The 22,339-nt window shown below is 36.9% G+C and overlaps 1 long non-coding RNA gene across 1 annotated transcript in view; it reads left to right on the plus strand.

Moving 5' to 3' along the window:
- Nucleotides 1–4,199: 4,199 nt before the first annotated feature.
- The window catches only part of LOC105513701, a 121,582-nt gene continuing 103,442 nt past the window's right edge, over nt 4,200–22,339 (plus strand). Inside the window, exon 1 of the long non-coding RNA XR_001002075.1 lies at nt 4,200–4,336. This is a non-coding gene — a long non-coding RNA (uncharacterized LOC105513701). The remainder of the gene's footprint in view (nt 4,337–22,339) is intronic.

Below are 22,339 nucleotides of genomic sequence, written 5' to 3' on the forward strand. Positions count from 1 at the left end.
TGCCATAACTAAGTTCCATCACAGACCAGCTCACTTAACAGACATGTTTTGTCTCACAGTACTGGAGGCTAGCTATCTGAAATCAAGATGTTGACAAGATTGGTCCCTTCCGAAGGCTGTGAGGGGAGGGTCTTTTGTCTGTTCCAGGCCTGTCTCCTAGGCTTGTAGACGGTGTCTTCCCTGCAATTTCGTATCACCTTCCCTCTATGCATGTTTCTGTGCCCAAATTCCCCTTTTTATAAGGAAATTTGTGATGCAGGATTAAGTTCCACCTTTTAACCTTACTTGAGCTTGATTACTTCTGTAAACACCCTATCACCAAGTAAGGTCACATTTTAAGGTACTCAGGTGTGAAGTCTTCAACACACAAATTTTTAGGGGAAACAAGTCAGTCCATAACATTGTCTTATTCCATTCAGTCTAACATAACAAAATATCACAGACTGGATGTTTTATTCCTCACACCCCTGGAGTCTTAGAAGACCAAGACCAAAGTGCCACTAGATCTGGTGTCTGGCAAGGGTCCTCTTCATAGATGGCTGTCTTTTCACTGTGTCCTCACATGGCAGAAGAAATAAGAGACTTCTCTGGGGTCTCTTTTATAAAGGCACTAATTCCATTCATGTACAAATGTTTTCGAGGGTATATAATAACTATTTTCAAATTTCTGAAAGACTGTGCTGAAAAACAGGGATAAGATTTTTCTGGGCTGCTCTAAAAGACAAAACTAAAATGAATATATAAAACTATTCATATATTAGTTTTGTAAAACTAATTGTCATTAAATATAAACAATACATTATTTGAGAACTTGCATATTTCATAAGAAAGGCTTTGGATTTTGCAGTCATTGAGACAATGATGCAAAATCACATCACCAATAATTGCTAGCAGATGAGGACTTATTTTGCCTTCTCTCAGTCTTGGCTATTCCCTGTTAGTAAAACAGGGGTAATGACACCTATTTCATGTGACTGCTATGAAAGCTATATGAGATTATGTATATTTGACATCTAGCACTGTGTTCAACCCAGATTACAACCTTAGAGAAGATGATTAATAATATTACTATTTTGAGTTTTCTAATTATTCTCAAGTAAAGAGACTATTTCGAAGAATTAAAATACTGGGTAGAGGGCCACTTTTCACAGATATTACAGCAATTCTTATATTGTTTGGAGGTCAAACAAAGGATTTTTAAAAGTGACTTATACATTAATATTTTATGGTTCTAGAAGTACATGAGAAGCTGAAAGTAGATTGAGTAGCCTTGGTTTTATATCTTCCTCAAACCCCCACCCCCACTAGACAAAAACTAGAGTTTCTATTGCTTACTTTGGTTGTATCATTCCTCAGCTACTTAATTTCATAACTTGTAGCAATATTTCCCCTGTCATTGTTTGATTAATGTTTAAAAATGCCTGTACAAACACCGACATCAATTTTAATGTAATCTTCAATGTCAAATATTATCACAAAATGCAGCACTGAATATTCAACTGTTGCAGCTCCTTGAAACTGAATGAATGCCCCTAAATACAAGTCTGTTGTGGGTTTATTGGAATAAGTACAAATTAATCTCTTCCTCATAAAAGGAAATATAGAGGATCCACCATCCATTCATTCGTTACTTACTAAGTCATCAAGGAATTTTGTGTCCTGTTGTGTGTCCTGAGACTGCTAGGCATTGGGAATACAAATGCTTAGCAGTCTCAGGGCACACAACAGGGTATACATCAGGGAAAGTTTTTAGTGGAGAAAACATCCAGGTAGACATTCGTTTACGACAGTGTGACTGCAGGTGATACGGTTTGGCTGTGTCCCCACCCAAGTCTCATCTCAAATTGTAATCCCCACGTGTTGGAGGAAGGACCTGGTAGAAGGTGATTGGATCACAAAGGCAGACTTCCCCCTTGCTGTTCTCACGTTAGTAAGTGAGTTCTCGTGAGATATGGTTGTTTGAAAGTGTGTGGGGTTGTTTGAAAGTGTGTGGCACTTCCCCCTTTGCTCGCTCTCTCTCTCCTGCTCTGCCGTGGTAAGACGAACTTACTTCCTCTTTGCCTCCTACCATGACTTTAAGTTTTCTGAGGTCTCTTAGTCATGCTTCCTGTTAAGCCTGTGGAACTGTGAGTTGATTAAGCCTCTTTTCTTCATAAATTACCCAGTCTCAGATAGTTCTTTATAGCAGTGTAAAAATGTACTAGGATAGCAGGTTACTAAAATGGGCACTTAGCCACAACTTTGATGGTCAGGAAGGGCTTGGCAGAAGAAGTGTTTCTAAGCTTAGACTATAATGGTTAGTAGGAGTTCACAGGTAAAAAGGAGGAGGAAAGAGTGCTCTGGAAAATATAAAGGTATATGTGAATGTTCAAGAAAAAATATGCATCAAAGAAGGAATTAACCTGGGGTGAGAAGGAACACGATGTGGTGGGAAAACTGCATGAGCCCAGAGTCAGAAGACCTTCTGCAGCCGTTAAGTAGTGATGCCCCTTTCCCATCCATGAATGCAGGATGCACTGTGTAACGCTAAGAATGCGAGGCAGCTTTAGTGTTCATATATTATTTAAGATCTCTTATGCAAATTTTTAAAATGATGACACTCTTATAATGAGATATGAAAAACAGATTGGGGATGACTAGATGTTGCGTTGCTAAAAACGAAATCTCTTTTTTCTCATCTTTGCAATAATTCACAGTGCCTAGCATGGTGAATTTATGTAAAATTGAACCAAGATATGCTTCTCTAGGCAAAAGGAGTTTAACGTGGAGTCACTCCACAAGTACTGGTTTTTCCATTGGAGAACTGAATAAGAATGGACTCGTTCTGTTAAGAGGAAAGCTCAGTCTCCCATGGTGCAAAATGAAGCTATCTGCGAAGTGCTCTGCAGAGTACTCAAACCAGAAGCCAGATCACGGAGGCCTGATGGACCTGTAGCAGTGGCTCTTAAACTATTTTACCACAAAAATAAACTTGGTGATTTGTTTAGAATACAAATTTCCTTGTTTTAGCTTCCTACAATCTAATTGTGTTGCCCCAGGCAGAAGCACATGAGTCAGGTATACACTTAAGTTTCATTGCCAGAACCAAGTCCTTGCCCCTCACATTGTATCTTTCCTGTGTTTTCAACCTTTCGTCTCACTTTAAACCCTACCTCAATCCTTGCTTCAACCACGTGGAAGTGGTTCAAACATAGCAGTTTTTTCATGCCTCTATGCCTTTGTTATCAGCCCTCCCTCTATCTCAAAATGCTTTTGCCCTTAAAATGCAGTGTTCTGTTCCCCAGGTAACTGCCCACACATATTTCAAGACTCATCTATTTTAAATTTCTTCTATGCCTTTCTTGTTTAGACTTGACCGCTCACTCCTTAGTGTCTTTACTTTAACCCTGACCTGTGATGTAATCTACAAAACATTTCTCCACTTATTTTTTATACATTTCTTTCTTCTCTATTACAGTGTTTGATACAATAAGCACTTAATAAATGTTTGCTAAATGGATAAATGCATGAATGTATGAATGAATGAGATACATTCTAAAACAGGGCTTAAAGCATGGATTCTGCAGTTAGACTACCTGGTTTCAAATCCTTTCTCTATGACTTACCAGGGGTGTGAATTTAGGAAAGTTACTTTAAGCCTCTCAGTTTCTCAATTATAAATGAGAATGATAATTATAGTATCTGCCTCAGGTAGCTGTTAAGAGGTTTTAAATAAACTAACATTTGTAAAGCTGTAAAGCACTTAAAAGAATGTCTGGAACATAGTGTTATCAGTGCTCATAAAATAAATGAATATACTACAGCAGAGATGAATGTTTACATTTATATCTAGAAACAGAGATTGAGAGCAGAGACAAATCCACAAGATGTAAGAAGAAAAAAGTGATGGGCTTGATGATTGAGGAAGAAAAAGGACTGGGATTAAGTCTTCAGATTCTAATAGTCACTAGGAGTGGTCGGCAAGTTTCTTTCATTAATTCATTACTTTTAATTATTTAATCATAAGAAAGGAGAGTCTGGCTTTGTGGAAAAACACACAGTCAGTTTCATTAGAAAAGAGAGAGTCAGATGTTTTTAAAACAACAACAGCAATATGCCCTGAATAGTAGAGAAACAGAAGAGCGACTATCTACAAAGGCAAGACTCAGATTGAGACCACAGTGAACCTGCAAAATAGAGGAGCCCCTGGGTGGGAGACGATATAACTGGAACTCTGGGAATGTAACATGCATGGTGTGCTCATCTGACAGACAGGGCAGCTTAGGGGACTGAGTCTCTGCAGGGTTGTAGTGAAGAGAGGATACAGGACGACTGTAGAACCACAGCTCAGCCAAGAGTAAGTGTAAATTTCTTGATCTCTCTAAAGTCTCGTTTCTGTTAAATGCAAATAATAATGCATGCTTCATTCAGCAAGTTATTGTGAGGACTAAACGAGACAGTATTTGAAATTACTATGTAACAGAAAATAAGGTACAGATAATCCTCAGTACAAGTACAATAATGTGGGACTGTAAAGATGATTGTGCAAAGCAATCTTAATAATGAATGAGAAAACTAATGATTGGGACTTGGCCTTTAAAAAGTTTTGCCAAAACATCAAAATCTTTCTTCCTGTCATTGACAAAGGTACAAGGAAATAAAAATAGTAAAACTAATACCTAGTACAATATAACTTAAAACATGAGAAATGTTTAAAACTAACGTGTTTTACTTTTCATAAAAACTTATCAAAAGTAGTTTAAACCATGTTTGCCCCCTTGTCATGTAACTGACAATGTGGAGCACCATCTTTCTTTACGCACTGGTGAACTGTCATACGCTTTTCTAAGTTCGGAATGCCTTCCGGCATTGTATTCTTTGTTCTTTCAGTGTCTTGAAACGCCTCCAAGAGTTTTTTCTAACGTGAAAATTTTCTGCCAGCATTACTTCCTCTAGGACATCTTCATTCTGTTCATCACAACTACCTTTCTCATTTATGTTAAGTTCTCTTCCAGTAAATTTCCGTGGCCTCATACCTAGAAACTCAATGACAGCAATGTCAATATTCCATCGTCAGCTGTTTTCTTATTGGATCTAATTTCACATCCAGCATTATTGCTTTTCATTTTTTTACTGCACTTTGGTCTGTTGCACAATTTCTTCTTTTAATCATCTGTTTTGTAAAATGTCACATGAGTTTATGATTGGAAGATGTGGAGGCAACACAATTACATGCTTTGCTGGGTGGTAACTGAGTAACAGATGTGCAGTAGCCATACTGAGGTGATCCGTTACTGATCATGGTGTGCATCTGCTATTTATGTAGTGATTTCTGAACTGAAGTGCTATCAGTGAGGTTAGAACTTCATGAAATTGCAGTTAATATACCATGGTTAATGAAATGTGAACCATGTTATTGAGGGACTGGTCTTATTTAACTAAACCATGGTAACTGAAATTGATACATATGAATTAGCAAATCGAGAGCTGCCAGTGTTTTTAATTTCATCCTTTTAGTGTTCTTAATGTCTTTTTAATCAGCAAGACTTATGTTTTTATGCACACCATTGTGATGAGGATCCCAAGATTTTGATGGCTAAGCTGCAATTTGAGTAAGAGGTTCAGAATTAGGCTTAGTTCCTAACCCCACTCTCTGCGTGATCCTCCTTCCCACACCATTCCAAACATATCAGTGTGGCACACACCCAGGCTGAGAACCACTGCTCTAAAGCCTTCCACATAATTGAAAGTTTAGTCACTCTAGCTTTGAATTTTTCTACTTAAAAAAAAAATTATTAAGAAAGCTGTTGATTTAGAATTTTTGTGTCTTTGCTTTTAATTATTTCTTCTTATTTTGTTTTCACTTATTTCATTTCCATTTGCTCATTTCATTGTAAAGAAATGGCTCTGAGAGAAATTTAAATTACCTTTGACTTTTCAGGCTGTGCCCCAGACCTCACTTGTACCCCTTTTCCCTCTTTCCATCTCAAGAAACAAAATTAAGAATAAACATAAGGGGAGACAATGTGAGTGAGAAAGAACAGAAATTTAGCCCCATGTAAATTAAAATGTCAAAAATAAAAAAAAAGTCACATATTTTAAAAGGATTTTTCCATTAAACATAGGAATTAAATAAGAATTTATGTTAGAGAACTAGGTTTGGGGAGACAAAAACTTTCATGAAAATGTTTAGATTTATTTTTTAATATCAAGTATTGCAAATATTCTACATACTAAATAATAGGGAAATGACAGAAAAAATATACTAACTAGGTGGAGTATTACATAAATTTAGTGAATGTAATTGTCAGTTTTAAATACATTGTAGCAAGAAGAAAAAATGCAAAAGATACAATGTGAAGTAAAAAAAGTAGGAAACAGAATACCTTCCCTGTAAGACAACAATGCAAGGGAGTTGATGCTTCTGCCCCTTTCCTCACAGCAGGAATGCCGTTGCTCTCTCCCTCCCAGCACAAGGAACAAGGTGATGCTCCGCCAATTCCTTAGAGTTACTGCTCAGAAGAAACACTTCAAGGAGAAATAGTAACTGGCATGGAAAGGTCCTGTTATCTTCAGGTTCCTGGCATTAATAGAATCAAAATACTAGACAAAACCCATCCTGATGCTTAACATAAGTTTAATAGTATGCTCCACACTGAATTTCTGAGCCTACCCCCAACCACATCCCAAATGGTGTACCAGTGTGGCCCACTGCCAAAAAGAATATAATAATATTCCTAATAGTGGATCATAGTTATACCCAGAGGAATAGAAGGTCAATTTACCTGGAATTTCTTCTCCTCTTGTTGTGAAGCAGGTTCACTGTGTACTGGTCACCAACTTGTCTGAGTCCAGTGAGACAAAATACCTGGGCATACAACAAACTGCATGAAGAGACTTTTTACTACTTACAGAGAGACAGCAAGGGACAACAGAAGCCTGTGACACCTTGTAAGCCAGTCTGCAAGGCTCAAGAAATTTGCCCAGGATAGATGGAGTGTCCTCAAAGACTCCTTAAAGAATTCCAGTCACATCCTGGTGGTGTCCCAGCTGGCTTGAGACCAGAGAGGTTGTCTCTTCTGATAACTTTGCATCCTGAAATGATGCAAACAAATGCATAAATAACTGATCTTTTGGTCTTTTGAAGGAATCTACTCCCCAGTGTGTTTCTAATTCTCTAGGGTAGAATGTTTAGAGGAGAACAAATAAACTCCCCTCTTGATAATATTAATCCTCTTTTATAACATATCTGTACATGTGTTACTTTTCTATTTTCCTTTTACCATGAGTGAGAAGACAGAAGAATAAAAAGGATACCGAGATATATGGACTGTGAAATACTGATAGCTGAGGATTGGGAATTCATAGAAACTATTTCTCTGGATACTATTTTTCTTACAGCACAACTACATGACTGAAGACAGAGCTCATCTGGGTCAGTGTTTCAGAAAATGTTGCCAAGTTACTTCTTCAAATGCAGATTCCTGGACCTCAGTGCAAACTACCATGTTAGAAATGAGAGTTGGGGTGAAATGGAGGAGAGGTGATATTGATAACCTGCATTTTTTTAAACTTTTATTTTAGTTTCAGGGGTACATGTGAGGGTTTGTTATATGGGTAAGCTCATGTCACAGGTGTTTGTTGTATAGATTATTTCATCACCCACATATTAAGCCTAGTACCCAATAGTTACTTTTTCTGCTCCTCTCGCTCCTCCTACCCTCCATGCTCAAGCAGACCCCAGTGTCTGTTGTTCCCTTCTTTATGTTCATGAGTTCTCATCATTTATCTCTCACTTATAAGTGAGAACAAGCATATTTGGTTTTCTGTTCCTCTGTTAGTTTGCTAAGGCAAATAGCCTCCAGCTCCATCCACGCTCCCACAAAAAAAAAATGATCTCGTTTTTTTGTTTGTTTGTTTTTTTAATAACTGCATCATATTCCATGGTGTATATCTACCACATTTTCTTTATCCAATCTGTCACTGATGAGCATTTAGGTTGATTCTATATTTTTGCTGTTGTGAATCATGCTTAAATAAACATTCATGGCCAGGTGCAGTGGCTCATGCCTGTAATCCCAGCACTTTGGGAGGCCAAGGTGGGTGGATCATGAGGTCAAGAAATCTAGACCATCCTGGCCAACATGGTGAAATCCCGTCTCTACTAAAAATACAAAAGTTAGCTGGGCATGGTGATTCGTGCCTGTAGTCCCAGCTACTCAGGAGGCTGAGGCAGGTGAATTGCTTGAATCCAGGAAGTGGAGGTTGCAGTGAGCCGAGATCGTGCCATTGCACTCCAGCCTGGTGATGAAGCAAGTCTACATCTCAAAAAGAAAAAAAACAAACAAAAACATTTGTGTGTATGTGTCTTTATGGCAGAATGATTTTAGCTCTTTGAGGAATCACCATACTGCTTTCCACAATAGTTACACTAACTTACATTCCTACCAACAGTGTACAAGTGTTTCCTTTTCTCTGTAACCTTGTCAGCAACAGTTACTTTTTGACTTTTTCTCAACAGCCATTTTGACCTGTGCGAAGTGGTTTTGATTTGCATTTCTCTAATGATGAGTGATATTGAGCCTTTTTTCAAAGCTTGTTGACCACACGTATGTCTTTTAAAAAAAAAAAGTGTCTGCTCATGTCCTTTGCCCACTTTTTTTTTTTTTTTTTTTTTGAGACGGAGTCTCACTCTGTCACCCAGGCTGGAGTGCAGTGGCCTGATCTCTGCTCACTGCAACCTCCACTTCCCGGGTTCATGCCATTCTCCTGCCTCAGCCTCCTGAATACCTGGGACTACAGGCGTCCGCCACCATGCCCAGCTAACTTTTTTTTTTAAAATAGAGATGGGGTTTCACCATGTTAGCTAGGATGGTCTCAATCTCCTGACCTCATAATCTGCCTGCCTCAGCCTCCCAAAGTGCTGGGATTACAAGCATGAGTCGCTATGCCCAGCGCCTTTGCCCGCTTTTTAACGGGGTTGTTTGTTTTCCTTTGGTAAATTTGTCTTAGTTCCTTATAGATGCTGGATATTAGACCTTTGTCAGATGCATAGTTTGCAGGTATTTTATTCCCATTCTGTAGGTTGTCTGTTTATTAACAGTTTCTCTTCCTGTACAGAAGCTCTTAAATTTAATTAGATCCCATTTTTTAATTTTTGCTTTTGTTGGGATTGCTTTTGGTGCCTTTGTCATGAAATTTTTGCCCATGCTTGTGTCCTGATTGGTATTGCTTAGATAAGAAAATCTAGAAGAAACTATAAGAAACTCCTAGAAGACACTAGGGTTTTTAGAGTTCTGGGTTTTACATTTAAGTCTTTAATCCATCTTGAGTGAATTTTTGCATATGGTTTAAGGAAGGGATCCAGTTTCGATTTTCTGCATATGGCTAGCCAGTTATCCTAGCACCATTTATTGAATATAGAGTCTTTTCTCCATCGCTTGTTTCTGTCAGCTTTATTGAAGATCAGATGTCTGTAGATCTGTGGCCTTGTTTTGGGGCTGTCTATTCTGTTCCATTGGTCTATGTGCCTGTTTTTGTACCGGTATCTTGCTGTTCTGGTTACTGTAGCCCTGTAGTATAGTTTGAAGTCAGGTAGTGTGGTGCATCCAGCGTTGTTCTTCTTGCTTAAGACTGCATTGGTTATTTGGGTTCTTTTTTGGTTCCATATGAATTAAAATTTTTTTTCTAGTTCTCTGAAGAATGTTGTTGGTAGTTTGATAAGAATAGTATTGAATCTATAAATTGCTTTGGGCAGTATGGCCATTTTAAGGATATTGATTCTTGCTATTCATGAGCATGGGATGTTTCTCCACTTGTTTGTGTCTTCTCTGATTTATTTGACAGTGTTTTGTAATTCTTATTGTAGAGATCTTTTACCTCCTATCTGTAGTCCTAGGTATTTTATTCTTTTTGTGGCAGTTGTCAGTTGTGAATGGGATTGCCTTCCTGAATTAGTTCTCAGCTTGGCTGTTGTTGGTGTATAAGAATGCTAGTGATTTTAGTACATTGATTTTGTGTCATGAAACTTTGGTGAAATTGTTTATCAGCTGAAGATTACGGAGTTTTCTAGATATAGCATCACGTCATCTACTAACAGGGATAGCTTGACTTCCTCTCTTATTTGGATGCACTTTATTTCTTTCTCTTACCTAATTGCTCTAGTTAAGACTTCCAATACGATGTTGAATAGAATTGGTGAGAGAGGGCATCCTTGTCTTGCGTCAGAGAACCTGCTGTTTTTATTCAGTATTTAAAAAAACTTTTCATTGTAAAATCTAACAGATATAGAAGACTATATAAAACAAAGCAAATACCCTTGTAACCACAGCTATTTAAAAAAATATATTTTTTCCATCCGTCTATCCTAACCACAGTCCCTTCCCTCTTTTCAACAGTAATTACAGTCCTGATCTTTATGGTAATCACGTCTTAAGTTTCTTTGTAATTTTATCACCCAAATGTTCATGCCTAAGCACTAGTTTAGTTATGCTTCATACTCCTTTTTCTAGAACAGGAATGTTTTGTTTTTAATTGTTCCTCCTTTTGTTTATTTCTTTTTTTTTTTTCAACGTGTTTTTGGGAACACGTGATATTTGGTTACATGACTAGGTTCTTTAGTGGTGATTTGTAAGATTATGGTACAACCATCACCCAGGCAGTGTACACTGTACCCAATGTGTAGTCTTTTATCTCTCACCCCCTCCCACCCTTTCCAAGTCCCCAAAGTCCATTGTATCATTCTTTGGCCTTTGCATCCCCCCATAGCTTAGCTCCCACTTGTAAGTGAGAACATATGATGTTTGGTTTTCCATTCCTGAGTTACTTCACTTAGAATAATGGTCTTCAGTTCCAACCAGGTTGCTTCAAATGTCATTATTTCATTTATTTTTATGGCTGAATAGTATCTCATGGAGTGTGTGTGTGTGTGTGTGTATATATATATATATATATCATAATTTCTTTATTTACTCTTTGAATGATGGGCATTGGGCTGAAAGAACTTACATTTTTAACAACTTATTTAAGTGATCCTCAGGAACTCTAAACCATGGGAATCACTGCTAGCCTAACTCCGTGTACACCTAAGGAGCAAGATCTACAGCCTCCAATGTATCACATTTTACTTCCATCAGCCTTCAAAACTGATCAAGGGTGATGAAGATGGCATTATTTATCTCAATTATGTATTTTCATTCTCCTTCCTAAAAGAAAATTATATGCCTCTATCTGTTAGCATGTGACTTGAAATGCTTGTCTTTGCGAATACTCCATGGTTTGAGGAGGTCATTTATATCACACTTGGCCATGTAACTTACTATGGCCAATGCAGTGTGAGTAAAAGTGCTATCTGCCACCTCTGGGTAGATGCTTCAAGAGCCATCCCATGGCTCTGTCTCTGTTCTTTCCCTTTGCCACAAGACCAAGATAAGGCTCTTTCCTTTAGTCTCAATCACCAAATAAGGAAGATATGTGAGGCACACCCACAGCTCTCCTAGACCCTACATTGACAGAGTAGAAAATAAACTGTTATTGTCATAAAGCACTGAGACCTTGAACTTGTCTTTCTTTTTTAATGGAGCATAACATAAAGAAAGATTTCCAATCCATGGAGATAAAATAGTTTTTAAAATTTTCTTTCCTATGACAAATATATGGCCACATAAAAGCAAAAAGTAGCTTGTGCTGCCTCTAAGGTGGTGCAGTAAGTGCACTTATGAATGCCTAATGAAAGGACAGTTCCAATGTGTATACTAGCTACATACCAGTTTCATCCTGCCTTAGCACTCCCATCCTGCACTGTCTCAAGGACAGCAATAGAGCTTTAATCTGTCTTCAAAACAATGGAAGGATGGATTATTTGCCCTGCCCTCCTCCTATACATATATACAGTTTGGGCAACAGGAATACTACCAGGCAAATTGTTTTCAAATCTATCTAATTTCTTCAAGACTTCTCTTGTTTGTTTTTCTAAAATCACTTTCTCTCCTTCCATGGCAACAGGACAAGACAAAACGGTTCTCTTTTAATATTCAAGAGCTGTTGCTCTCAGACAATGTAGTGCTGTTCAGCAGAAAAGCCCTATTCAGCATATTAAAAATCCCATTAACTCTTCCCTTCTCATCACTTGTGAATTACAGATACCCTGGTCAATGCCCTTGTCAGATACTGATTTCATCTCGTTTTAAACACATATCAGAATGAAAAACAAAGTATACGGCTATTTCTATCTACTCCTGTCTCACTGTAAATAAATGAAATGGCAGGGTTCTGAAGTTGATACATAACATTAACTTGATAAATACTATTTGAATATGGAGACTTATACATGGAAAGGAATTTCCAGAAGCTACCTTTCTTTAGCTCCCAGTCATCTAAATTAATGAAAACATTTTGCAGTTAAAAAAAATCTAAAAGATACTGGAAGCAAGTTTAATATGCTGAAAATATACATGCAAGTCTACTCTATACATGAGTGACAAGTAAGTCACATAGAATTATATTAAAGCAATTATTACATGTCATTTGTGCTTCTTGATTAGTCCAGAGTCCCTATATAGTACAAAAGCAAATGTCTTTGTTTGATGATAAAAAGCCAATAATTCCTCCAGGTATAACTGGAAACATGTCATTTCACACAATATGCTTTAAAATGGTATCTAACTTCCTTCAAAACCCAAAGATTTATCAAATATAATTTTGCAAGTGTGCTTACAGGAGCTAACATAAACCAAATATAATTTTGAAAGTGTGCTTAAAGGAGCTAACATAAACTTACTTTCCAATATTTTGTTTCAAATGTAAGGAAAAAATGCTTCCATATGGAATAGAACCATTTAGGAGCCACAATCAATCACTGAAGATAATCAAATGTCCCTGAGCTTCATGACCTGGGCTAACTGAGTTAGAGGTCAAGATATTTGAATTTCCTCTTGTTGCCTGATTTAGAAGCCCATGACACTGCTGAGATATTTATATTTAACTCTTAACAGGATTCCAGTGTGGTCCAGAAGCTTCTGAGACTGTTGAAGTTGGGGGAAAAAAAAAAAAGGGTCCTCTAAACTCCACCAGGACTACCTCCAAGAGGACAATTCTCAGGCCAAGATAACTAGTGGAAACCTGGCAAATTATTTATGAGTTTTTCCTCTTCCTTTCTTAACTACAAGAATTCAAGACATTCCAAGAGGTTTAGGAGCAGTTTACTTGGTCCCACACTTCCTGGAATACCTCAGAAGACCCCAAAATTGTTTTATAACCCCAGGGAACATCCACATTTCTATAATATGAAAAAAATACATGTACACTGATTATGGGCTAGACTGTGTGCCTATCAGACTTATATACAACAGACACTTGGATACATCCAGAATCCTTAAAGTTTGGGGGTACAAAATATGAGGCTTCATTCATCAACTGGCATTCACAACCACAGGCATTGCCACCCCACCACACTTATTATCACTTTGATGGGGACATGTATGCCCTTCATTTCTCGGGTATTCTTTTCCTTCTCTTACACCTTCTTCTTATATCAGTTTCTTCCCCATCACACTTCCAAAATATATGACCATAATAAGAATGCCATCTAGACTGCTTAGGGCATTTGTTCATTAAAAAGCCAACTCTCAGCTGAATGAAGAGCCAAAGATCATTAGAGGTGACAGAGCATGGAATTTTTGAAATGAGTACCTCCCATAAGGCCTCAAATATCACCTTGGCCGTTTATGACTCTCTTGGTGTGTATTTTATACACCATTTATTTAAAACAGCTTTGAGAGAAGGTCATTCAGGTATTTGGATGTGGGTTAACATCTAAAATGAACCACGGTTTATTATTATTCTTATTGTCCACTTACTAAGGATAGTATAGTAGATGGTTGAAGTCTATGGCCTCATTTAAGAAAGTGCAAAAACAGCACTTTTCCTTTGTTCATATTAGAATGAATATCTTGATATTTAAGGCTCTAACCCTTTAGGAGTGAGTGGTAATTTTGTGCATATAGTATATCTGCACTTCATCCTTCTAACTCTCGAGCATAACATTCTAACTCAGGCAGAGAAGAGCTGTGGCAAAGGGATGTTAGTGTCGGCAGCAATGTTCCCTTTAAATGAATTGGATCTATAAGACAATCTTATCAAGCTTGTCCTAGCACAAGTGGCAGCTTTATGTTTAAGAACAAGAGGAGGTAGTGAAGGATACCGTGATGCATCATAAACCTGCAGGATTTTTACAAGCCAAGATAGATGTTGAGATAATGAGAACAGATTCACTTGTCAGAGGCTCTGATGTCAAAACTGGAGTCTTCCATTATTTTCAAAAAGAATACTTTTTAATACATTCACAACACAAAAGCATGCAACAGCAATTGATGATACACAGAAATATATGTGGTTAATATCAAAAAGAAGCATCTACCTCTGATTGTCCAGAGTGCCTGTGGGTGATAGGATAGTTACTTTAAACATTATATATTTTTGAATGTTAACTTTTGCAAGTCCGTCTTGTTTGCTCTCATTAGTCTGGAACTACTTGAAGGGCCATTCTACAAAAAGCAATTCATTTCAGACTATAAGCAGGATTTTTATGAAACTTCCACACAAATGGGAACTGAAGAAATTTAGTCACCATAAGACAAAAGATGAAGCTCCATCATTAAAATATCTTTGAGAGGAACTGAGAAGACTCACATGGGTAAGGCTCAGAATGTAAAGAGGTTAATGCTAAAATGCCCCCAGAGTACAGTGTGAAACTGTTAATGTTCTATGAATTTGTTAACCTAGAAAAAGAATGGGTTGTGAATCTGAAAGTGTGGTCATGTTACAGAAGCGTTGAGAGAATTCAGGAATGAGAGCATTGTGAGAGCCCTCACCAAGGGCCATCTGATTTCTTTCTGTGATGCTCTCTAAGTAAAGCATAGAAATAGGCATGATGTAGAATACTTCTGCTTTAAGAGACCAAGACTGAATATCCTAAACAAGGACCAAAGAAAGTATCTTGGATTCTGAAAAGGAAGTGGGGGCAGAGGGCATTGTAGTCAGAACTCCACTAGAAAAAGAAATGACTTAACTATTTGTTGCTTACTGATAAACAAAATTATTGGACATTTAGGAAAGAAGTTATTCAGTGTCAGGGATCAAAAAGAATTTGGAAGGTTCGAACGGGCTTAAGAAATGAAAATAGAGGAAGATGTATGAATAGCTTGGGTCAGTATATAAACCAGTGATGTAGGCATGTGGTGAACACCATTTTTTAGTTTGATGAGAAAACTTAGTAGAATTTTATTTAAAAATGTAAAGGATGTCAAGCACTAGGTCCTATTATTTCCCTCAAGATCAGTACCCCCAGCTGCTCCAAATGGAGCAGCAAAGTGAAATTAGCCAATTCCCTTGAAAGGCTGTAGTGGTTCAGCTTCAGGGGGCTTGTTAATTTTCCTTCTCCAAGGGTTCCAAGTGAGGTCTGAGAGCAGAGCAGAGAGGCAGAGTGAAAAGAGGAATTAATAAGCTTTCTAAGGTATTGCTACCCCTACTTCTTTCAAGGGAATTAGTTAATTTCACTTTGTAACTCCATTCAGATCAGCTCAAGTTTGAGAAAAGCTCCAATTAAATAGAGGGAGAGGGGAGACAAAGGCAATTGGTAGGAAAGAGAGAGAATGGACAGAATTTAAATCAGTGACCCCAATCCAAAGCACTGCCCCAAATACTGAAAGTACTTTACAAATAAATATTACAAATATTTATGAAAGATCTGGCCAGGACATAAAAAGTTTTCATTTTTATTAATTGTATTCTTCCTTCAAATCTTGGTAAAACTTCTGAAATACAAATATTTTCTACTTCACCTGAATCACAGGGTTCACAGCAATATCTTTGTGCCTGATCCATATAACATCCTCTCACTTTCTTCACACCTGGACGGTATGAATGTCTCTACCCATTTCCGATATGAAATAACATTATCAAGTGTTTTAAAATTGAAAACAAGAAAAAAACACACAGAGGGGACTTCTCTTAAGCACTGCCTTGAATTATAAAAAGGGGAAAAATGACAAAAGAATGAAAGAAACTAATAGGAAAAAATAAAGAGATGATAAGTGGAAGAGGTTAAAAGGGAAGATATACATGAAAATAGTAAGCACATATAAATTACCAATGGACAGGAAGTATCATATGTTAAAGGTATTATAAAGCGCTTAAGTCAATACATTCATTCAAATTATAATACATAGGTAACGGACAAATTGTCCCTAAGAAACCCTCATACACATAAAAATCACTGAAATAAATAATGTAATATAGCCCTTAACCTAGTGTAAATAAGTGTTCAATAAACTACTAGTATTTTAAAATTATTTTTCCATTATCTGTAGGACACTTCTGTTTATGCTTCTCTAGAATATTTAAGACCCTTTCTGAAAAAATAATATTTTACCTTTGACAAACTGGACTGACATGAACCAATAATATTAAAACATTAAGGATATACAGACTAGTCTTTTGATAGGCAGCATGATTAAATAGAAAAAGCACAGTTTTGGTACCAGATCACAAACAAAATTTATGTTTTTTATTTTCTAGACAGACTCCATATGTGGCCTTGGGCAAATTCCTAGGCCATTCTAAGAAAGAAATATCAACCTTCTTTCAGAAAATGAGGATAATAAGATCTGCTGTGTAAGACTAGGGGGCTAGGGCACGTGTATGTAAGGCACCCAAGACGGTACATATGCAGTGCTCAATAAACAACAGCTAGTATTATGGTTACTAAAAGTTAAATATGAGTAAGGCTAGAGTTGAAAAGCAATGTAAGAGCTCATCTTATCAGCAGACTCCCAAACTAGTTTTGCATCAATATAACTGGTATAAAACATAACAAAAATAGAGATTTGAAGGCCCCACTTCAAATGTGTTAGATCAGAATTTCTGTGAATGCTGCCAGAAATCTATTTCCAAGTCACCATATTATTTTTATTAATAGTACTTAAATGGGTTAGGTCACTTGCCAATATCTCACAGTGTCCATGCTAAAACTAGAACCCTGGGCTTTCTTTGTCTCCATTTGAGCTTGGCTATTATATCACTGTATTTCTACAGTCAACTACAGTCTTGTACTCATGGTGTCCTTAGAAGTCTAATTATTATTATTAACCATTTTGTTGTCTGATTTTGTGCACTTGGTATATCTCACTATGTTTTTTTTTTCCCCAAACTCCAGACTCCTACTGGCAGACGTTAACCAAGCATATATTTCACCCACTTTCTATGGATTCTTCCTGTTCCTTTGCCACTATTTTGTTTACAAACACAGAGCTGAATCAAGAATTCCTATATAGTAGCTTCACTGAAAGCACATGAAAACAATATTTAACGTAAATACAAACTTGTGCTTCTAAACAAGATAGAGTAGCAGGGACCAGATTTACCTTCCTACCTGAAACAACTGAAAATCTGGACCAAATATAGAAAACAACAGTGCTTAAGACGTTGGCCCTCAGGCAACAAAGGACAGTGATCACTAAAATGTGGGAAACAATGCTTCCCATGCTCCAGCTCACTTTCTAAAGCCCAGGCCACAGTGTAGAAAGAGAAAAGATTGACAGAACTAAAAAAGGTTCAAATCATACAACGTATTGTTTCTGGCCACGATAAAATTAAATTCAAAATCAACAACAGAAAGATCCCTAGAAAATCCCCAAATATTTGGAAACTGAATAACCCTCTACTAAATAACCTATTGGTCAAAAAAGAAATCAGAGTAAAATTAGAAAGTATTTTGTAATAAATGAAAATGAAAGTACACATATCAAAAATTGTCTAATGTGGCCAAAGTAATATATGAGGGACACTTATAGCATGAATATGCCTGCATTAGAAAAGAAGAAAGGTCTTAGATTTCACCTTAAAAAAAAAGAAAATTAAGTACTTAAGTATAGAAAAGGAAATAACAAAGATCAGCGTGCAAATTAATAAAATAGTAAACAAAGAAACAACGAAGAACATAAATCATGAAAACCAAAATGTGGTTATTATTGATGAATAAAATCAATAAACTAACCATACTGATCAGAAAAAAAGAGAAAACACATAAGTTACTAATATCTGAAATGAGAGAGGTGATGTCATTACAGATTGTGCAGATATTAAAAGAATTATAAAGGGATATTATTAATAACTTTATAGTAATAAATTTGATGACAGACAAAATGGATAATTTCCTTGAGAAACAAACAACACTTACTGAAGAAGAAATAGCTTGCATAGTCGCATATACTTTAGTATATAGCCTCATATATACTAAAGAAATGAAAACTGAAATTTAAAAAACCTTCTCACAGAGAGAAGTGCTATGTGTTTGGGGTGGGGAGGAGATTACAAAGGGGCATGAGAAAATTTTTGGAAATTAATGGCTATGTTTATTATTGTGATGATGGTTTCAAAGATGACTGTCTATGTCAAGACTTATCAAATTGTATGTTTTTAATATGTGCTGTTAATTGCATTTCAACAATGCTGATTAAAAATGTGATGAAAAAATACTGCATTGAAAAAGCCTGTGATAGTTGGCAGGTCGTATTCACTCAAGAGGACTCCAAAAATTAATCAGAAACATACAATTCCAATCTTAGAAAATAATCACCAAAAGAACCTTAAACTGGAAAGTGAGAATCCCTCAAGTTTAATGACATTGTAGATCTTCTAGAAGTGTTTTTTTCCTTTCTTGGATGAAAGGTGATTATTTGAATTTCTAATAAAAAAATAACATTTTCAAAGACAGTGTGTTTCCTAATGGTGAGGAGAAAATACCTAAAATCACTATCACTGACATCAGAGAGGAATAACATCCCCATGTCAAAGTGTGTGCAAGTCTGTCTACACCTCTTTCAGCTATTCATCACCAGTATCTGTGCACTTCATAGGCCTCTCATGAGAACAGAATAAAATAATATCTAAAAGGAGTTTTTTGTAAAAAATGTTTAGTGTTTCTAATACTTTGAATGAACAAGACTCATAAGGTGGAATGGAAAATAATTTTATTCATTTATCAAATCTGCCTCTACATATCAGTTCACAGCTGATTATTCCACCCTTCACTGCCTCCCACATCCCCAGTTTATATGGAATCTAGGGAAGGTCCCATGATTTTTCTGGTCAAACTCAAAAAATTAAGAAGTCTTCACTCTTCCATGCTGTTCTGGGACATTGAATATGTTCTGCCCAATGTAATACCAACCCTGGATGTAATTCAGTGTTAAAGCTTCGCTCCTGATTAACTCTGACCACCTACAGTGGGAGAAGAGAGAAGGAATGATTGCCTTCTTCCTTTTTATCCTCTTTGTGCTTCAGCATCTCCTCCTTCAGCTTGCTACTGTGGATTTGATACCTCTCCAGGATCTAAACAGGAGGTAAAGTAGATAAAAAGGCAGGAGAGTTTCTACTTAGGCCCTGATGTGGTTGTGTTGAGGTTTAAAGCAGATCCTTTCTCTTATGAAAATATTCATGGGTTCTTGGGAAACCCTCATCACAGAAAATCATGAAAATCTTTTTATTTACATTTTTATTTTATTTTACTTGAAGTTCTGGGAAAATCATGAAAATCTTTAACTAGCAGCCCTCAGTGGAAGCACTCCCTAGAGCATTACTCAGAACTCTTCTCTTCTTGGGTATACTTTCAACATCTTTTTGCTGAGTTTTCCTTGCACCACCAAGTAGTCCATTTGCACGACATCTGAAATGACCCTGGAGCACTCTTTCTTTCTCTCATATGTCTCACAACCTGACCAAGGAAAACTGCCTATATTTTGTATCACTTGGAGCCTAACTACATTCTGTATTACTTTCCTAGGGCTACTGTAACAAAGTAGCGCAAACTGGGAGGCTTCAAACAAGGGAAAGTTATTTATTGTCTCATGGTTCTGGAGGTTGGTAATCCAAAATCAAGAGGACGTCAGGGCCATGCTCCCTCTGAAACTTGTAGGGGAAAATCTTTGCCTCCCCTAGCTTCTGGTGCTTGCCAGCACTCCTTGCCTTACAGGTGCATCATGCCAACCTCTGCCTCTGCCATCACGGTGTCCATTTTCTTCCTATGTGTCTTTGTTTCTCATCTTGAATCTCATAATTTCACCTATCACATAGGCTGACCAACCCAATGGCAGCCGTGTGCTCTACTGCCACTGGATCCTCAAGCTGATACATGGAGGCACTATTCCTCTCTGACTTCAGCTATTTTTTTTTTATTAGAAATTCAAATAATCACCTTTCACCCAAGAAAGGAAAAGAACACTTCTAGAAGATCTACAATATAATTAAACTTGAGGGATTTTCACTTTCTGGTTTAAGGCTCTTTTCATGACCATTTTCCAAGATTGGAATTGTGTGTTTCCAATTATTAATTTCTGGAGTCTTCTTGAGTGACTACAGACTAACTACTACAGGCTTTTTAAATGCAATAAGTATTTTTTCATCACATTTTTAATCAGTTTTATTGAAATACAATTAACAGCATCTCCTTTTGGAACATGGGTATTGTTAGCATCTATTATATTAGGGCCTCAAGACTGAAGCTGAAATAGCTCCATATTTATTTACATACATAATTGTGAGAGTAGAATAACAATATTTCTGTTAAAGCAAATGCATACCAACCACATCTATAATCAGAAATTTGATTCTTAAGGGTTAAAAAAAGAAGCATACATTGTGCAGAGAAGTGTCTATCTTCTCTGTTGTTTTCTTGGTGAGGGAAGCCAGATGAGTGTGATTACAAGTAATATGCTATTATCGGCTCATTAATACAGAGAGTGACCATGAGTAATAAACCCAAAAGCATAATCACTGAAATCAATAAATCATTCAGAAAACTAAAATTATGCTGTAGTATAAATAGCTATCTCTCCAAATAACTTTTGGAGATAAATAATAAAAATGGTTAATTTGATATCTTTCTTTCTTTTTCTTTTTTTTTGTGATGGAGTCTCTCTGTCACCCAGGCTGGAGTGCAGTGGTGCGATCTCAGCTCACTGCAAGCTCCGCCTCCCAGGTTCACGCCATTCTCCTGCCTCAGCCTCCCGAGTAGCTGGGACTACAGTTGCCCGCCACCACACCTGGCTAATTTTTTGTATTTTCAGTAGAGACAGGGTTTCACCGTGTTAGCCAGGATGGTCTCGATCTCCTGACCTCATGATCCACCTGCCTCGGCCTCCCAGTGTGCTGGGATTACAGGCTTGAGCCACCATACCTGGCCAATTTGATATCTTTCACCAAATTGGTTTGCAGGCAAATGCAGATGAGAATCAAATGGCCAAAAACAAGCATAAAATAGCAAACATGGAAGGCTAAAAAACTTACAGAATAGGGGCAATAAAAAACGCAATAACTGTGTTAAGAAATACTGAATACATTTAAAATGATAAAAAGTAAAAAGGAGAAAGTGGTTTTACTGCACATGACTCATGCAGACAACTAACTTTCTTAGCACCTATTTCTTACAGAAAAATAATTAGCTGCACACATAAAAACTAAGATTAAATGACAACAATTTGCAATCATTCTTGAGATGTGGGAAGTTCATGATCACATCCCTGTAACATGGACTACCACCCACTGCATAGCTCATGGCCCCATTGATCATAATTTCCATCCATTACATTCCAAGAGCTATATGAACTCTTAAGAGAGAGGAATAATAGCTACTTTATCCTTTTAAAATTCCATCAGATAACACGTTTTCCTTTTCCTGCCAATATGCTAATATAACTTTATTTGAGCTTATGTAATTGCATATGTCCAAACTATTGAGTCAAAAAGCTATTTTGTACTATTTAAAATATTCTAAATACAAGTAATAGCACTCCTTCTCAATCTCAACCCCTCCAGTTACATGCTAGACTTAAACTGATTCCCTAATGTATGCTTTATTCAACCATATCAGCTCACATTATTCCCTACTTAGTACTTCTGTGCAATTCAGACCAGCATCAGTGACTTCCTGTGACACCTATGTGGTTAGAATTACAAAGGGTTTTGGGGAAAACCCAGCTGTGACATTCTCCTTCTTTATTTCACCCCAGTCAAACATTTGGTTCTTAGAGACCTTCCATTCTCACTTAGAATCTGCTACCAACAGATTCTGTTTAGTTTCTATTTTATGAATGAAAATTTTCAAACTTTGATCTCAGCTCCAGCTTCATTATCCCAAACTTTCTGTGACTTACAATGAAATTTCAAAACAAACATAGTGCTTGAGGAACAAACACTCAAAGCAATTCAGGGTCCAGGTATGTGGTACTGAATGAACAACCTTAGGATATTTGAGAAGTGAATAGAGTTTCACTCCTGTCTGTCCACAGTCACCTTTTCTTTCTTT

The sequence above is a fragment of the Colobus angolensis genome, unplaced genomic scaffold (genome assembly GCF_000951035.1).
Source record: "Colobus angolensis palliatus isolate OR3802 unplaced genomic scaffold, Cang.pa_1.0 Scaffold235, whole genome shotgun sequence".
Lineage (NCBI taxonomy): Eukaryota > Metazoa > Chordata > Mammalia > Primates > Cercopithecidae > Colobus > Colobus angolensis.